The 15,307-nt window shown below is 42.2% G+C and overlaps 1 protein-coding gene across 8 annotated transcripts in view; it reads left to right on the top strand.

Annotated features, from left to right (window-relative positions):
* Nucleotides 1-15,307, top strand: part of LOC134359336 (phosphatidylinositol 3-kinase C2 domain-containing subunit gamma-like) — a 285,734-nt gene that overhangs the window by 255,734 nt on the left and 14,693 nt on the right. The gene's annotated exons all lie outside the window — the stretch shown is intronic.

Raw genomic sequence — 15,307 nt, 5'->3', positions numbered from 1 at the left:
TGTAACAGCTACACTGGTGATAACAGCTCGATGAATTTCTTCTTCAGTTCTGGTCACTGAACCATCCCAATCATTTGACAAGAAGCAGAAGCCCACAGTGCAGAAGCAGATAATGTTTATATAATGCCCCAAGGCACTTAAGCAGGAAGCAGTCCAAAAGTTTGTTTATGTTGCTCTCTGTTAGACACGTTGGATGTCAAGTTCATTTAGATTTCTGGGGTCTCATTTAGATTTAACTCTGTTGTCATTTTACACCTGTTTTACCTCCATACTTGTAATATACCATGTTAACATATTAAATTGATCATTGCAATTTAACCAAGATGCCAATGAGTTTAATATAGGATCTGCATGCAAGGTTTACTTATGTGAAGACTTTGCTCCAGGTTTGTTTAATGTTTCCTACTGGCTAGTTTGGGCTAGGAGCCAGTGACTAGAAAAGGAGGCATACTGAAGGAAGATTAGATTTAGCACCTGTCAAGATGTTTCTGGCCCAGGCAACTATTTGTCTGGCGCCGTTTTCTTGCTCTCAAAGTCATTAATCAGCACGGTACTGGAAGTAGCAATTCATCCCCCTTTGAAAGCTCAACAAACCCCTGTCTTTGAAAAACCCAACCTCTTTTGTTATTTTATTGGTGGGCTGAGAACAGTGTCACTGCCAGAAAATGAATTGTCAAAGAACTTTGTTCTATGCAAACACTGTGCAAATCAAGCTATCATTTTTGAACTGTTGGTCCAATTTGTTCCCTGACTTCCAGACAGCAGTGACTCATGTTGGATCACAGTCTCCATTTGAAAATGTTTGCTCATGTTTTATAGGGCAGTGCCAATTGTTCTTAAAGTTTAGCAGTCTAGGAATTTTGTAGGCCAGTCTAGGGATTATACATTGAGAAGCTCCCAATCACTCATTTCCTGGGATAGGGCAAGAATCAATTGGGCCTTTTAAGAATTTTTCCCTGAGGATATTGACCAATCATCAGTTTGGCATTTATTTTTGCCTTCATCAAATATTAAAATTTTAAACTTGTGTTTTGTAAGATAATTAGTGTGGCGAATAGATCTGGAATCATGGTACTACGAGGAAAGAAAGTGTTTGGAATATATTTGTGTTTTGAAAGGATGGTGTTCAAAGTGTTCAATCATTTGGAACACTATTCTTTTGAAACCTAACAACACTTTGGGTTGCACAATGCTGCGTTTTACCAGCAATTTTAAGCAGAGCTACTAGTATTTAATAAAAGTGCAGCATGTTTTAAGACGCGCCCATGGAAGAAAATGTCTCAAACTCTTTGGTCAGACTCTACCAGCAGTTTCCCAGCTGGGCTTCCTTTGAATCCTGGAGAGCAGGAGTTGGTAATGATTTCCTGGTGTGTATGCTGGGAACTGCAAACCCATTCAATGAGTCAAGGAAAAATTATGAGAATAAGGAAAACTACATTTTAATGGGGTGCAACATACATCAAAGTTGCTGGTGAACGCAGCAGGCCAAGCAGCATCTGTAGGAAGAGGTGCAGTCGACGTTTCAGACCGAGACCCTTCATCAGGACTAACTGAAGGAAGAGTGAGTAAGGGATTTGAAAGTTGGAGGGGGAGGGGGAGATGCAAAATGATAGGAGAAGACAGGAGGGGGAGGGATAGAGCCAAGAGCTGGACAGGTGATAGGCAAAAGGGGATACGAGAGGATCATGGGACAGGAGGTCTGGGAAGAAAGACAAGGGGGGGGGGTGACCCAGAGGATGGGCAAGAGGTATATTCAGAGGGACAGAGGGAGAAAAAGGAGAGTGAGAGAAAGAATGTGTGCATAAAAATGAGTAACAGATGGGATACAAGGGGGAGGTGGGGCCTTAGCGGAAGTTACAGAAGTCGATGTTCATGCCATCAGGTTGGAGGCTACCCAGACGGAATATAAGGTGTTGTTCCTCCAACCTGAGTGTGGCTTCATCTTTACAGTAGAGAAGGCCGTGGATAGACATGTCAGAATGGGAATGGGATGTGGAATTAAAATGTGTGGCCACTGGGAGATCCTGCTTTCTCTGGCGGACAGAGCGTAGATGTTCAGCAAAGCGGTCTCCCAGTCTGCGTCGGGTCTCGCCAATATATAAAAGGCCACATCGGGAGCACCGGACGCAGTATATCACCCCACATGTCAGAATGGGAATGGGAATGGGATTTTAATGGGGTGCATTTGTTTTAAAGTTTTTAATTATTTGAATGTGTATTGATGTATTTCTGGTTGTTCTTTTTAATAATCTAAAATAATCTCTAATTTTTAAAACCGAGATTGACAATAGTTTTAAAATGTTTCTGATTGTGACTGTCAGCAATATTGAAAAACTTTGATAACTTTGACAGATTGACATCTGTCTCAGGTTTGCAGAGAGGTTTTTCTCAAGCCCATGCACTTCCATCATGTCTATGTGGCAGGACCACCCAGGCCTCTTCCTGATCCATAGATATTGGTGGGATCAGGGAATGCAAGGAGAGGACTGCACTGGGGAAAATGCAAGCCGGCTCCTGCTCATCTCATCCACTGGCGTAATTTACCATGTGAACTCTATAAGCAACTTGTCACTGGCAATGTAACGGGTAATTAGAGGAAAATGTAAGGGGGGGGATGTCAGAGGTACATTTCTTTGCACAGAGAGTATGCCCTGCCAGCTGTGATGGTAGAGGTAGATACATTTGGGACATTTTTACGAAACTCTAAGATAGGAATATGGATGATAGAAAAATGAAGAGCTACGTGGGAGAGAAGGGTTATATTGATCATACAGTAGGTGAAAAGGTCAGCACAACATCGTGGGCTGAAAGGCCTGTTCTATTTTTAATCTAGTGTTGCTTTTACAGTCTAAACCACATAAAGAAATGTAACATTTCAAATTGTTAGTCTCAGATACACTAATGTAATGGAAACCTTCATCCAACCAATGACCAATTATATATATATATATATATATATATATAGTACTGTATTTGTCAATGTGAAGCAGAGAGCAAGTTTGCAAATCCAGCAGGAGCAAAGGATATTGGTAATGGTGAAGGTGGAGCGCCACGGGAGGAGTATGGCACAAGTGGCAGAGAATGAGTGCCAGGGCAGGGGATGGCACGGGAATGGTGAAGGTGGAGCACCACGGGAGGAGTATGGCACAAGTGGCAGAGAATGAGTGCCAGGGCAGGGGATGGCACGGGAATGGTGAAGGTGGAGCGTCACGGGAGGAGTATGGCACAGGCGGCAGAGAAAGAGTGCCAGGGCAGGGGATGACACGGGTACAGACTACCCAGTCCTGAGGCACCAGACAAGATCATTTGGCTCCAAACAATTATTGATCATATTGATCATTACGGAATGTCTCTCTGATGCTACCTGCTCCCTTCCCTCTCCCTTCACGTTTTCCCGACCATGATTTCCCTCTCTCTGCCCCCTTCCCATTCTCAGTCCATAATAGCGACCCATATCAGAATCAAGTTTATCATCATGTACATATGTCATGAAACTTGTTTTTTTTTGTAGTAGCAGCATAAAATTACTGCAGTATTGTACAAAAGTCTTAGACACCCTAGCTCCCTATAAGAGCTTAAGACTTTTGCACAGTACTATATATTCATCAAAACATGGGAAATTCCATCAAGGGTACACATTCTCTCACTTCAAGTTGGCATGGTGGGTCATTAGAGCTCCTATTTCATAGCTCCAGTGATCCAGATCCAACCCAGACCCCTGGTGCTGCCTGGTTCCATACTCTCCCTGTGACTGGGTGGGTTTCGACGGGAACCCTGGCTTCCTCCCACATCCCAACTGGCCATTGTAAATTGCACCTACTGTGTATGTGAGTGGTGGGTCAAAGGGGGCAATGGAGTAGAGTTGAGGAGAATGTGATGAGATTAAATAGGATTACTATAGATGGGTGTTTGATGGTCAACACAAACTGATGCATGACTCCATTTCCAGTCAGACAAATAGGATTTATGTACCGCTTGTGGAAAGTTTGGATTCTCTGGGAGCTACAACTTAATGGACATTCAAGAAGATACGTGTATAATAAAAGCCAGTATAAGAACGCAGAACAGTCATGCACGATCAATGAAAGAATGCAGAGCAGTCACGTGCGGTGCCTTTAAAGGTCATTGCCATGGCCAAAAGCGCGGAAGGAGAGTGAGGATCCAAGTCAAGCTGAAACAGGAAGGAATGAGGCCTTCTCTACCCAGCATCTTGATGGCGAATGCGAAGAAAATAAAATTGATGATCTGAGGACAAGTTTGCCGTATCAGAGGCAGACAAGGCAAGATCTCAATTGTCTGCTGTGCTGTGACTTGGTTATCAGTGGACGCAGCGGTCAGACCAGAAAGATTTATGAATTTCAGAATGGATTGAACTGGGAACTCTGGTTAAGAAAAGGGTAGCAGTGTGTGCTTCTTGGTCAATTCTCTTTGGTATACCAATGTGGCTGTTATGTCGAACTCATGTTCCCCTGACTTGGAACACGTATCGATCAAAAGCAGACCATTCTCCTTGGCTTGAGAGTTCTCATCTATGATCCTGATCACTGTTTATCTACCTCCAGAGGCTGACTATAATAAAGCTCTCGCGACACTGCACAATGTCATCTGTAGACAAGAAACAGGCTCACCCTGACATAGTTCAAATTAGTTGATGATTTCAACCAGGCTTGTTTGAAGGAAACCCTGCCCAATTATCACCAGTATATAACCTGCAGCACCAGAGTCGCAACACACTCAACCAAGGCTCCGGAGATTAAAACAACTAAGAAGTGGTCGCAGGAGGCAGGGAAATGATTACAGGATTGCTTTGTGTCAGTGGACTGGCCATGTAAAAGTGGTTTGACTACACCAGGATTTTAACAGACTTTATTAAAACAGACGTAGATGAGTGTGTCCCTACAAAATTGTTCAGCCTTCCCCTGTCAGAAGCCCTGTATGAGCCATGAAATCTGATATTTGCTGAGGGCAGATCAGAGGCACTCAAAGCTGGAGCTCAAGAATGCTAGAAGAGGTGCAGGTCTGATCTCTGGAAAGGCTTCTCACGATGAAGTGAAGATTCTGGATTACACTGGAATCAACAAGGGATGCTTGACAGCTGTGGCAGTTTGAATACCATAACTTCCTATAAAGTTAAATCAAGCAATATGGTGGACAACAGATCTTCACTTCCAGATAAGCCCAATGCCTTCTATGCTTCCTTTGACCATCAAAACATGGAGGAGCCATCATACGCCCCCACATCTCCTGATGGTCCTTTGTCTCAGTATCTGAAGATGCGTTGCTAGTTGCCTTCAAGAGGGTGAATCTAAGGAAAGCATCCAGTCCAGGTGGAGTACCTAGCCAAGTACTGAAGAGCTGTGCTGACCAATTGGTGCGTTCACAGATACCTTCAACCTCTCGCTTTGGCTGTGTGACGTACCCATCTGCTTCAAGCAGACTTCAATCATACCGGTGCCCAAGAAGAGCATGTCTCCCACCTCAGTGACAATCGCCCAGTGGCACTTACATCCACAGTGATAAAGTGTTTTGAGAGGTTGGTGATGAAACATATCAGCTCCTATCTGATAGTAACTTGGATCTGCTCCAATTTGTCATTTCATTGGCTCTTCACACAGTCCTGAAACATCTGGACAGCAAAAGATGTATTCATCAGAATGCTCTTTATTGATTACAGCTCAGCATTTAATACCATCATCCCATCAAAATTATTCAGTAAACTCCAAGACCTGGGCCTCAATACCCCCTTGTGCAATTGGATACTCAATTTCCTCACTTGCAGACCTCAGTCAGTTCAGATTGGCAAAAACATCTCCTCTATAATCCCCATCAGCACAGGTGCACCAAAAGGACTGTGTGCTTAGTCCCCTGCTCTACTCACTTTACACCTATGATTTTTGAGGTTAACTACAGCTCCAATACCGTATTCAAGTTTGCTGATGACACCACTCTGGTGATCCATATCAAAGGTGGTGATGAATCAGCATACAGGAGGGAGATTGAATATTTGGCTGAGTGGTGTCATAACAACAACCTTTCACTCAATGTCAGCAACACCAGGGAACTGATTGTAGACTTCAAGAAAGGGAAGCCAGAGGTCCATGAGCTAGTCCTCATGCATAGGTGCAGAGGGTCAGAAACATTAAATTCCTGGGTGTTACTATCTCAGAGAATCTGTCATAGACCCAGCATATAAATGTAATTACAAAGCAAACACAGCAGTCCCTCTACTTCCTTGGGAGTCTCTGGAGATTCAGCATGGCATCAAAACTTTGACAAATTTCTATAGATGTGCAGTGGAAAGTGTATCGACTGACTACATTCGAATGGAAAATCCTACAAAAGGTAGCGGATTTGGCCTAAACATTGAGCACATCTATGTGAAAGGCTGTATCCATCATCAGAGATTCCCACCACCCAGGCCATGCTCTTTTCTAACCGCTGCCATCAGGTAGAGGGTCCAAGAACCTTAAGACTCACACGACCAAGTTCACGAGCAGTTACTACCCCTCAACCATCAGGCTCTTGAACAAAAGAGGATAACTACACTCATCTATTGAGATGTTCCCACAACCAATGATCTCAGTTTAAGGGCTCTTTATCTTGTTATTTCATGCTCTCATTACTTATTGCTATTTATTTATATTTGCATTTGCACAGTTTGCTGGCTTCTACACTCTGTTTGATCTTTCATTGATCCTGTTTACAGTTACTATTCCATAGATTTGCTGAATATGCCCACAGGAAAAAGAATCTGGGGGTTGTATTTGGTGACATATATGTACTCTGATAGTAAAATTTACTTTGAACTGTGAACCATATTCAAGAAAAAACTCAGGTTACTTCAGTACAGCTTGCTTTTGATTTAAACTTGTAATTCTAATAAGTGATATCTCTCATTCCTATTGATTTATGACAGTAACTTTTGATAGATGTGCTGAGCTAAAGCCTGTCTTCAGTCATCTAGAGACATCTCTAGTGAACCATCTTTTCAAAATAGTAGTACTTGATTCATCTTGTATAATAAGCCATTCTGTCAATTATAGTTCTTAAAGTGCTTCTTGAAACACATACTCTACTGAAAATATCAAACTAATGGTAACAATTCTCTTCATTGTTGTGAGCAATTACGCAATGGCAAAGGTTGGGCGATTTGCATTTATAAACCAGTCATAAATATCTGGTCACACTAGGTTGAACGAAAGGAGCTTTACGTGTTTTTGTTGAATAAATTTACTGGTAACTTAATCTGTATACTGGACAACACTGGACGAGGATAAAAACAATATAACCTTAAGCTTTAAAGTGAAATAGTTCAATTTCAAGTGTATTACCATGAGCAGACATTCCCAGGGTGTAAATGTCATGAAAATTAGCTTTCTGAAGCAGCAACACAGTACATTACAAACATGACAAACATAAATTATATAGACAAATTAACATAAATTATGCATAACCAGTGACAGAAGCTCTGGTGCAGGATATGGAGATGAATTTCAGTCCTATTTTCAAGCCATAATTTTCATTTATTTTATTTTTTTTCCAATAGTTCAATTCTTTCTTATTATAAAGTGCATAGCGATGGCACTAAGACAGAACTGGGGGGTCATTTTTGGGTGAAGCATCATTTTGGACACTTACTTGATAATGCATGAATCCCATTGAGTTGTTTTTTTTTTGGTCAAGTCTATACAACCAAATGGGAAGGATAATACACACAGTGTACTGGGGGTACTCAGGAAGGGAGCATCCATGGAGAGGAATTAACTGTCAGTGATTCAAGTCGACACCCTTTGTCATAACCTGCAGTATTTTGTGTGTGTTACTCTGGATTTCCAGCATCTGCAGAATATCTTGTGTTTAGAAAGGAAGATAATAATATTCCCTAAAGGTAGTTCTCCATTTTTAAGAATGAGACTTAGCTGAAATCCACAACTTCAAAGGGGACCATCAGGAATAAAACTAAGCAGCAGATTTCAGCACAAGGGAGGTTAAAGAAAAGCAAGATGTGTGCAAGCCTTTAAAGCTAAAACATTGCAAGAGACTGAGGAAGGTAGAGTAGCGAATCTACCTTCAGTTTTCCCAGACTGCATAAAGGTAACTAAGAGGTTATCATGTCAACGTAGGCCAGAGTCACAGGCAGGTCAAGCCACAGGTTTCCTTCCCTAAACTAAATCATCAAGAGTTTCACAGTACTCCAAAAGCTTCATTGTCTCTTGGAGTAAAGCCAGATTCAATCACCGAAAACTAAATTCAAGTCTCTTGTAATTCCATGCAGGAAATTATATTTAGCCCTAAATTACAAAACTGCTAACAAAATGGCCCCACTACCCCATCTTCTATAGAAAGATTAAGGAGAAATAATGAGATGAAGTATTCACTAAATTTGCCATCCTTCCCCACTTTGATTACAAAAGAAAATTTTGTTTCAGAAATTCAGAATCATTTTTTTCACTAGGTTGTCATATAGCAGAAACACACCAGAACTGTGCCTCTCAAACACAAATGAGTAACTTTAGGGAAGTTGACAAATCATTCTAACCAAAACAAGAGAAAAGGAACAAAGCCATTTGTTGAGAAAATAAGCTCTCTGGTTTAATAGCTCAGGTTAAATTAGGATATACTGGATTTAGAAGAGGATTGAACATCAGGGTGAAGGGAGGCAACTGTTTGCCTAACAACTATCTGTGCATCACCATATTAGACAATCTACACCACAGTATATCCAGAAAATGTGTTGTCTCTGGTGGAATGGAAACCCAGGCCAAACGATCAAATCAAAACAAGTCCAGTGAGACAAAGTGAATGAATGCAAATCATGCAATGTCATTCCTTTTGTTCAGGAGAAGCATGAATTGAATGTTGCTGCATAATCTTAAAGTGTACTGTGTCAGAGAAGCCTGGTTATTATTCTCTAATGTTTTCTTCAGCGCTGCAGGAGTGGTGAAGTTTATAGCTGCATTTAATCTCCTCTGTTGTAAAGCCGCCAACCTGCTCCCTGCCTTTTGTTTCCTGTGTTTTCTCTGACCGTGACCTTTTGAATGACTTCATAACTCCACATTATCCTCTCTCAGCTGGTTGTGTTGTTACAGACTCTCTTCACACTGCGACCAGCTGTTATTTATTAAGAGCTCTTCCCTCTGCTAATAACAACACCCTGCTGCCACCACACTGCTGATAATTGTTGACCCAGCATTACTGCTCAGTTTGCCGACTCCAGCGTTCTGTGATAGTTCCATAAACAACCTTCCCCACCATCGGATGGAATTTTTTAAAAAAACAGATCACTTGGAAAAAGGAATATTTTTTGTTACATAGCACTGACCCCATCTCTTACTCTCAACACACCCCTCCCTCATTGCTGCTGCCATTTTATACACAAGGATTGAATCCTTAGACATGAATTGCAACAGAGCCAAAATGACTTCCTGGATGTGTTTTGATTACTTTTAGGAGACCATTTGGCCAGGGATTCCACGCCACCAGAAGGGTCAACAGATTCTGGGTGTGGAGGGATGTGAACCGTTAATATTATAGTGTGTCGGCCATTACAGTTATACGGGTCGTTGGGCTGCATGTCAAAGCCAGTATCAAGCTGGTTCTTGACTCTCTGCAGGATGAAGGGCGATTCAGTCAACTCATTGGTCCCACCTGTCTCTCCAAGCAAATGTCAGTAATCTAAACTGATATTCTCACATAGAAGAGTAAGCTTAGGCAAAGGGAAAATAATTACAGGACATAGAACAGTACAGCACAGGAAAAGGACTTTTAGCCAATGATGTTGTGCCAAACTAATTAAGCTAATGACACCTAATCTTTTCTGCCTGCACATGGTCCAAAATCCACTATTATCTGCATTTTCCTGTGCCCATCTAAAAGCCTCTTAAACGCCTCTATCATATCTGCCTCCCCCACCAAACCCAGCAGGACAGTCAAAGTTCAAAGTAAAATTTATTAACAGAGTCCATACATGGCACCACATACAACGCTGAGATTCTTTTCTTGTGGGCATACATAGCAAATCTGTAGAACAGTAACTGAAAACAGGATCAATAAACAACAAACTGTGCAAATGCAAATATAAATAAACAACAAGAGCATGAAATAACAAGATAAAGAGTCCTTAAGGTGAGATCATCAGTTTTGGGAACACCAGAAATAGAATGAGTGTAATTGTTCCCTTTTGTTCAAGAGCCTGATGGTTGAGGGGTAGTAACTGTTCTTGAACCTGGTGGTGCAAGTTCTGAGACTCTTAAACCTTCTACCTGCTGGCAGCTGTAAGAAAAGAGCATGGCCTAGGTGGTGAGGACCTTTGATGTAGATGCTGCTTTTCTACAGCAACGTTTCATGTAAGTGTGCTCAATGGTCAGGAGGGCTTTATCTGTGAAGTATTGGGCCGAATCCATTACTTTTTGTAATCCAGGCATCCACCACTGTCTGTATTAAAAAAACTTGACCTATACATCTCCTTTAACCATTCCCCCTCTCACTTAAATACATGCCCTCTATTATTGACGCTTTAACCTGGGATAAAGGCTGATATACGAGCAGTGTTCTACAGCTCTAGGCCTATACTTGCTGGAGTTTAGAAGAATGAAGGGGGATCTCATTGAAACCTATTGAATGCTGAAAGGCCCAGATAGAGTAAATGTGGAGAGGATGCGGAGGAGTATTGGACCAGAGGACACAGGCTCAGATTATAAAGACGTCCCTTTAGAACAGAGGTGAGGAGGAATTTTTCTACCCAGGGAGTAGAGAATCTAAGGAGTTTATTGTTACAGACAGCTGTGGAGGCCAAGTATATTTAAAGCAGAGGTTAATAGGTTCTTGATTAGTATGAGTGTCAGAGATTATGGGGAGAAAGCCGAAGAATGGGGTTGAAGGCTAATAAATCAACAAAGATAGAATAACAGAGCAAAGTGGATGGGCCAAATGGCCTAATATTGCTCCTATGTCTTATGGCCTTGTCATTTTTTGGTTCTCTAATTATGTCTCTCATAATTTTATAAACTTATAAATTAGTTGTGTTGTGTTGTTTTATAAAGGTTTCTGTAGGGCGTGAGTAAACTGAATGTATATTGGGAAATCACTTCTAGGCTCCAGCCATGCTTTCATCTAGTTGGATATTGAAGCTTAGGGATTGCAATCCATCTCTGCTGGTGCACTACATGTGACCAGCACCAACTGGATCTCCCAAAAAGCTTGGCTGAAAATATGGACAATGTACTGTAGCACCACATGAACTCATGAACTAAAATGGGCCCTTTTCTGTCATTTCTGACAGGACTTGCGTGCACAGCTTACAACTGTCTTGTCCCCAACTATTGTAAGCACCAAGTTAAGCTTGCCCTGCAGAAAACAAGATAGTGTAGATGAGGGATAACATGGCAGGAGAGCAGTACAAGGTTTTTTGAATTTGAGGGCACCATACCCCAACCCCCAACCCCAACCCCAACCAATTGAATTAACTTCCATACTGTAAGTGGCCATAAGCCGTTACAAGCCAAGTGATAGATCAAGAGGCCAGTGATTGCTATATCCAGCTCACAAGTGATTGTGTAATAAAGGCTGCAATCACTGAAGGGAGCTCCAGTGAATTACTTAACATTGAAAGGGCTGAGAGATGCTGTGTGTAAGATATGAGAGCACAGACTCTTTGATTCCCATCTCTCTCCTGAATCCTGTGTAATGAGCCCCTGGTGTGTTTTTGTTAATAATGAATGATCTGCAAAATAGATGGTTTGTAGGCAGTGAAGAAGGTTTTCAAAAAAGTACCATGGAATCTTGCTCAGCTGGGTAGGTGGGCCAAGACTAGCAAATGACTTCCAATTTGGATAAGTGAAAAGTGGGAGGTCAAACCAGGTTAGAACTTATGCAATGAATAGTATGGTCTTGGGAAGTGTTGTTGACCAGAGGGAAGTAGGGCTACAGGTACATAGTTCACTGAATGTGGCATCACAGGTAGACAGAATAGCAAAGTAGGTTTTTGGCACACTGACATTCATCAGTAAGGGCATTGGATATAGCAGTTAGGGGCATTGTTTTACAGTTGTTCAAGATGTTGGTGAGACCTCACTTGGAGTAATGTGCAAAGTTTTTAGCTTTGTTACAGGAATGACATCATGAAACTAGAAAGAGTGCTGAGAAGCTTTAAAATGATTCTGCAAGTACATGAGAGACTGAGTGAAAGGGAGTCATTGGGCAGGCTAGGACTTTATTTCCTGGAACATAGTAGATTGAGGGGTGAACTTACAGAGGTGTATAAAGTCATGAGGTGTAAAGGCAGGGTGAACACACACAGTTGTTTTCCCTGGGAAGGAGATTTAACAACTATAGGACACAGGTTTAAGGAAGAGGTGATTGATTTAAAAGTGACCTGAGGGGAAACCTCTTCACACAAAGGGTGGTTTGTGTTTGGACTGAGCTGCCGGAGTAATGGTTGAGGCTTGGCGTCCAGATGGAGGGTCTCAGCCAGAAACATCGACTGTTTATTCCTCTCCACAGATGCTGCCTAACCTGCTGAATTCCTCCAGCATCTTATATGTGCTACCTAGGACACATCATCCATTTCTAGGCACATCAAAAGCAGTGAACAAAATGCCCATATCATTCTTGTTATTACATCATATTAAGTTCAGACATCAGATATCGGTTCAAAATTCTGCATCCAGCAGCTCTTAGCCTCACTTTGCATTGCTCTAGGTGTGAAATACTGTGCGGTACTGTGAGCAGAGACACTCAAATATAGCTTCCAATGAGTACTCATTTATTCAGCTCCCTAATGACATAGAAAGAGGCCGTTCAGCCCATTGAGACTCTGCTGGCTCACAGAGCAATCCCATTCCCTCGGTAACCTGCTTTGTAAAGTTTTCTCTCCAATATGTTCTCTGCATTTTCCCATCATCTTTTTCAGATCTACTACACACCGATGCACTGGGGGTAATTTATAGCAGTCAGTCAGTCTATCAATCTATATTTCCTTGTGACACAGGAGAAAACTCACATATTTATAGGGAAGGCATGCAAGCTCCACACAACAGCACTGCAAGGTGGGATTGCCGAAGGTGAAGCAAACATTTTACTAGCTGTGCCAGTGGGGTGCCTTTCTTCCCATTCTGAGCAGTGATATCTGGGCAGAAATAGCATAACATATCAAAACCAATTTCAATTGAATTAATGGCTCTGTTTCATTACTTATTCTTTCTTGGACACAATCAGTACGCCCTCCAGCATGTATTACTCAAACATGATACTTTGCAAACTGACTCACCACACCAACACACTTAATCTTCTTGGAAAGCCAAGTTAAATTAAAAAGTTAAGCCACATTAGAGAAAAGCAAGTGGGAAAATTGCCCTCTTACCAGTCCAGATGATTTTAACAGTTCCAAGAGGTTCTTCTGGCTCTGAAATATCTTTTCCAACAGCTGTTGATTCACTTCAAGAGAAGAAAAAATGTTGGAGTGAACTGATGGAATCTGAGCCAAATGGAGACTGACAGTGTGTCTAGAGATTCCCCGTTCTCAGGGGAATGAGCCACCTCCCAATGTTACATCTACATCATGAATTCTACAACTTAAGATGTTAAATGTATGCTATTAGAATGATCTGCCAACTGCAGAAACAATGATGGGGAAACAGTGGTAGCAGATGTTCTGTGAAACTGGCTTGTGTGCGGATTAGCATGGAAATCCTGAAGTAGCAGAGGGTGGGTCTAATGCACCATCACTGGCTGAGGTGTCGAAAACCTTTCCAAACATGTGCAAGGGAAACAACCACGTTAAATATGAAATGTTTTCAGATTCAGATTCACTTATTTAATATGTGTGCAGTATATTGAAGCGTGCAATGAAGTGAGTTGTTTGCATTGCCAGCCAGCACAACCTATGTTTGTATGGGGACGCAAGTGTCGCCAGGTATCCTGGCTCCAGCATAGCACGCCCATAATGTACCACGCAACCACAGTGACAAAACAACATCAGCAAAACAAGCCCCTTTCCTCCCCTCCATCGACCCAGCCACCGATGCACACGCACCAGACAGTCCTCCAATGCCTAGGCAGACTGCCTCTGGGCCTTGGGCCTCCAAAAACGCAGATATCCAGGAACCGGTACCACTGTAAAATATACTGAAAATCTGAGGATTATTCTTCATGTTTAGCTTCATATTGAAGTGTTAGTGACTGATTAGCAAATTATTCATCTCTGAAGTTTAATTTTATATGTTGTAATTTCCTCACAAGAATGTTAAGGGGCTGGAATAGTGCAGCGAGTAGACAGCACATTGTAGGCCAGTGGATGCCTGTGCTGAGTATCCTTTCTTGCAATATTCTATTGTGTGATGACTAAGGTTTATGGGCTACCAGCATCTTGTCACACCAAAAGCTGTTCCTCTGCATGGGTAGAGGGAGTGAACAGAAGCAGATAGGTAGTGGGTCTGAGTACTAGTTTGTTAGGTGCGAGTGCAGGGTAGATCAGAGGAGGAAGGGCAGGAGATGCTGGGTCATAAACTCAAAAGATTCTGCAGATGCTGGAAATCCAGCGTAGCTTGAGCAAAATGCTGGAGGAACTTAGCAGTCAGGCAGCATTGATGAAGAGGAAAAAACAGTAGATGGTGTGTCAAAGTATCTGTGACAGGACCAGAACCTCAGATTGATATTTTGGACATTGGATGAAAGAGTAGTGAACTGATCAGGTTGCAAACTGTCCGGCTCACAGGAAACTGTGCGGTAGAAACGGGTGTGCCAGGAACCAGAAATGCAAGCTAACACAAAAGGAAAGTTCTGAACATTGGATCTATCTGAAGTGAGGTTGTGGCCTACATATATGGAGCACCTTCTGGGTGGAAAGGTTGCCCCTTGGGTCTCTATTAAATTTCTCTTCTCTCATCTTAAACTTATGCCCTCTGGTTTGCGATTCACCAACCCTGAGGATAAAGTTTGTACACATTCACGCTATCAGTGTCCCTCATGGTTTCATACTCCTCTCTGGGGGGTGGGGGGGTTCACCCCTCACTCTTCTACACTGCAGGGAATGAGCTCACAAGCTGACCAATAGAGTTGCAGAACTGTCCATGTATGCGGGTGGATGGGAGAGGGAAGGGACTTGTTTTACTGTTGTTGTTTTGTCGCTTGTGGTGATCTGCTCTGTTCTACCGAACATTGTGGGCATGCTATATTGACACGGAATGTGCGGTGACACTTACAGGCCTCCCCCAGCGCACCTTCGAGCATGTTGGTTGTTAACGCAAATGACACATTTCATTGTGTATTTTGATGCACATGTGATAAATAAATCTGAATCTGAAATCTG

This window comes from Mobula hypostoma, chromosome 20 (assembly GCF_963921235.1).
Source record: "Mobula hypostoma chromosome 20, sMobHyp1.1, whole genome shotgun sequence".
In the NCBI taxonomy this organism is placed as follows: domain Eukaryota; kingdom Metazoa; phylum Chordata; class Chondrichthyes; order Myliobatiformes; family Myliobatidae; genus Mobula; species Mobula hypostoma.
The sequence above is the reverse complement of the archived record's forward strand: the minus strand, read 5'-3'. Positions and strand labels throughout refer to the sequence as shown.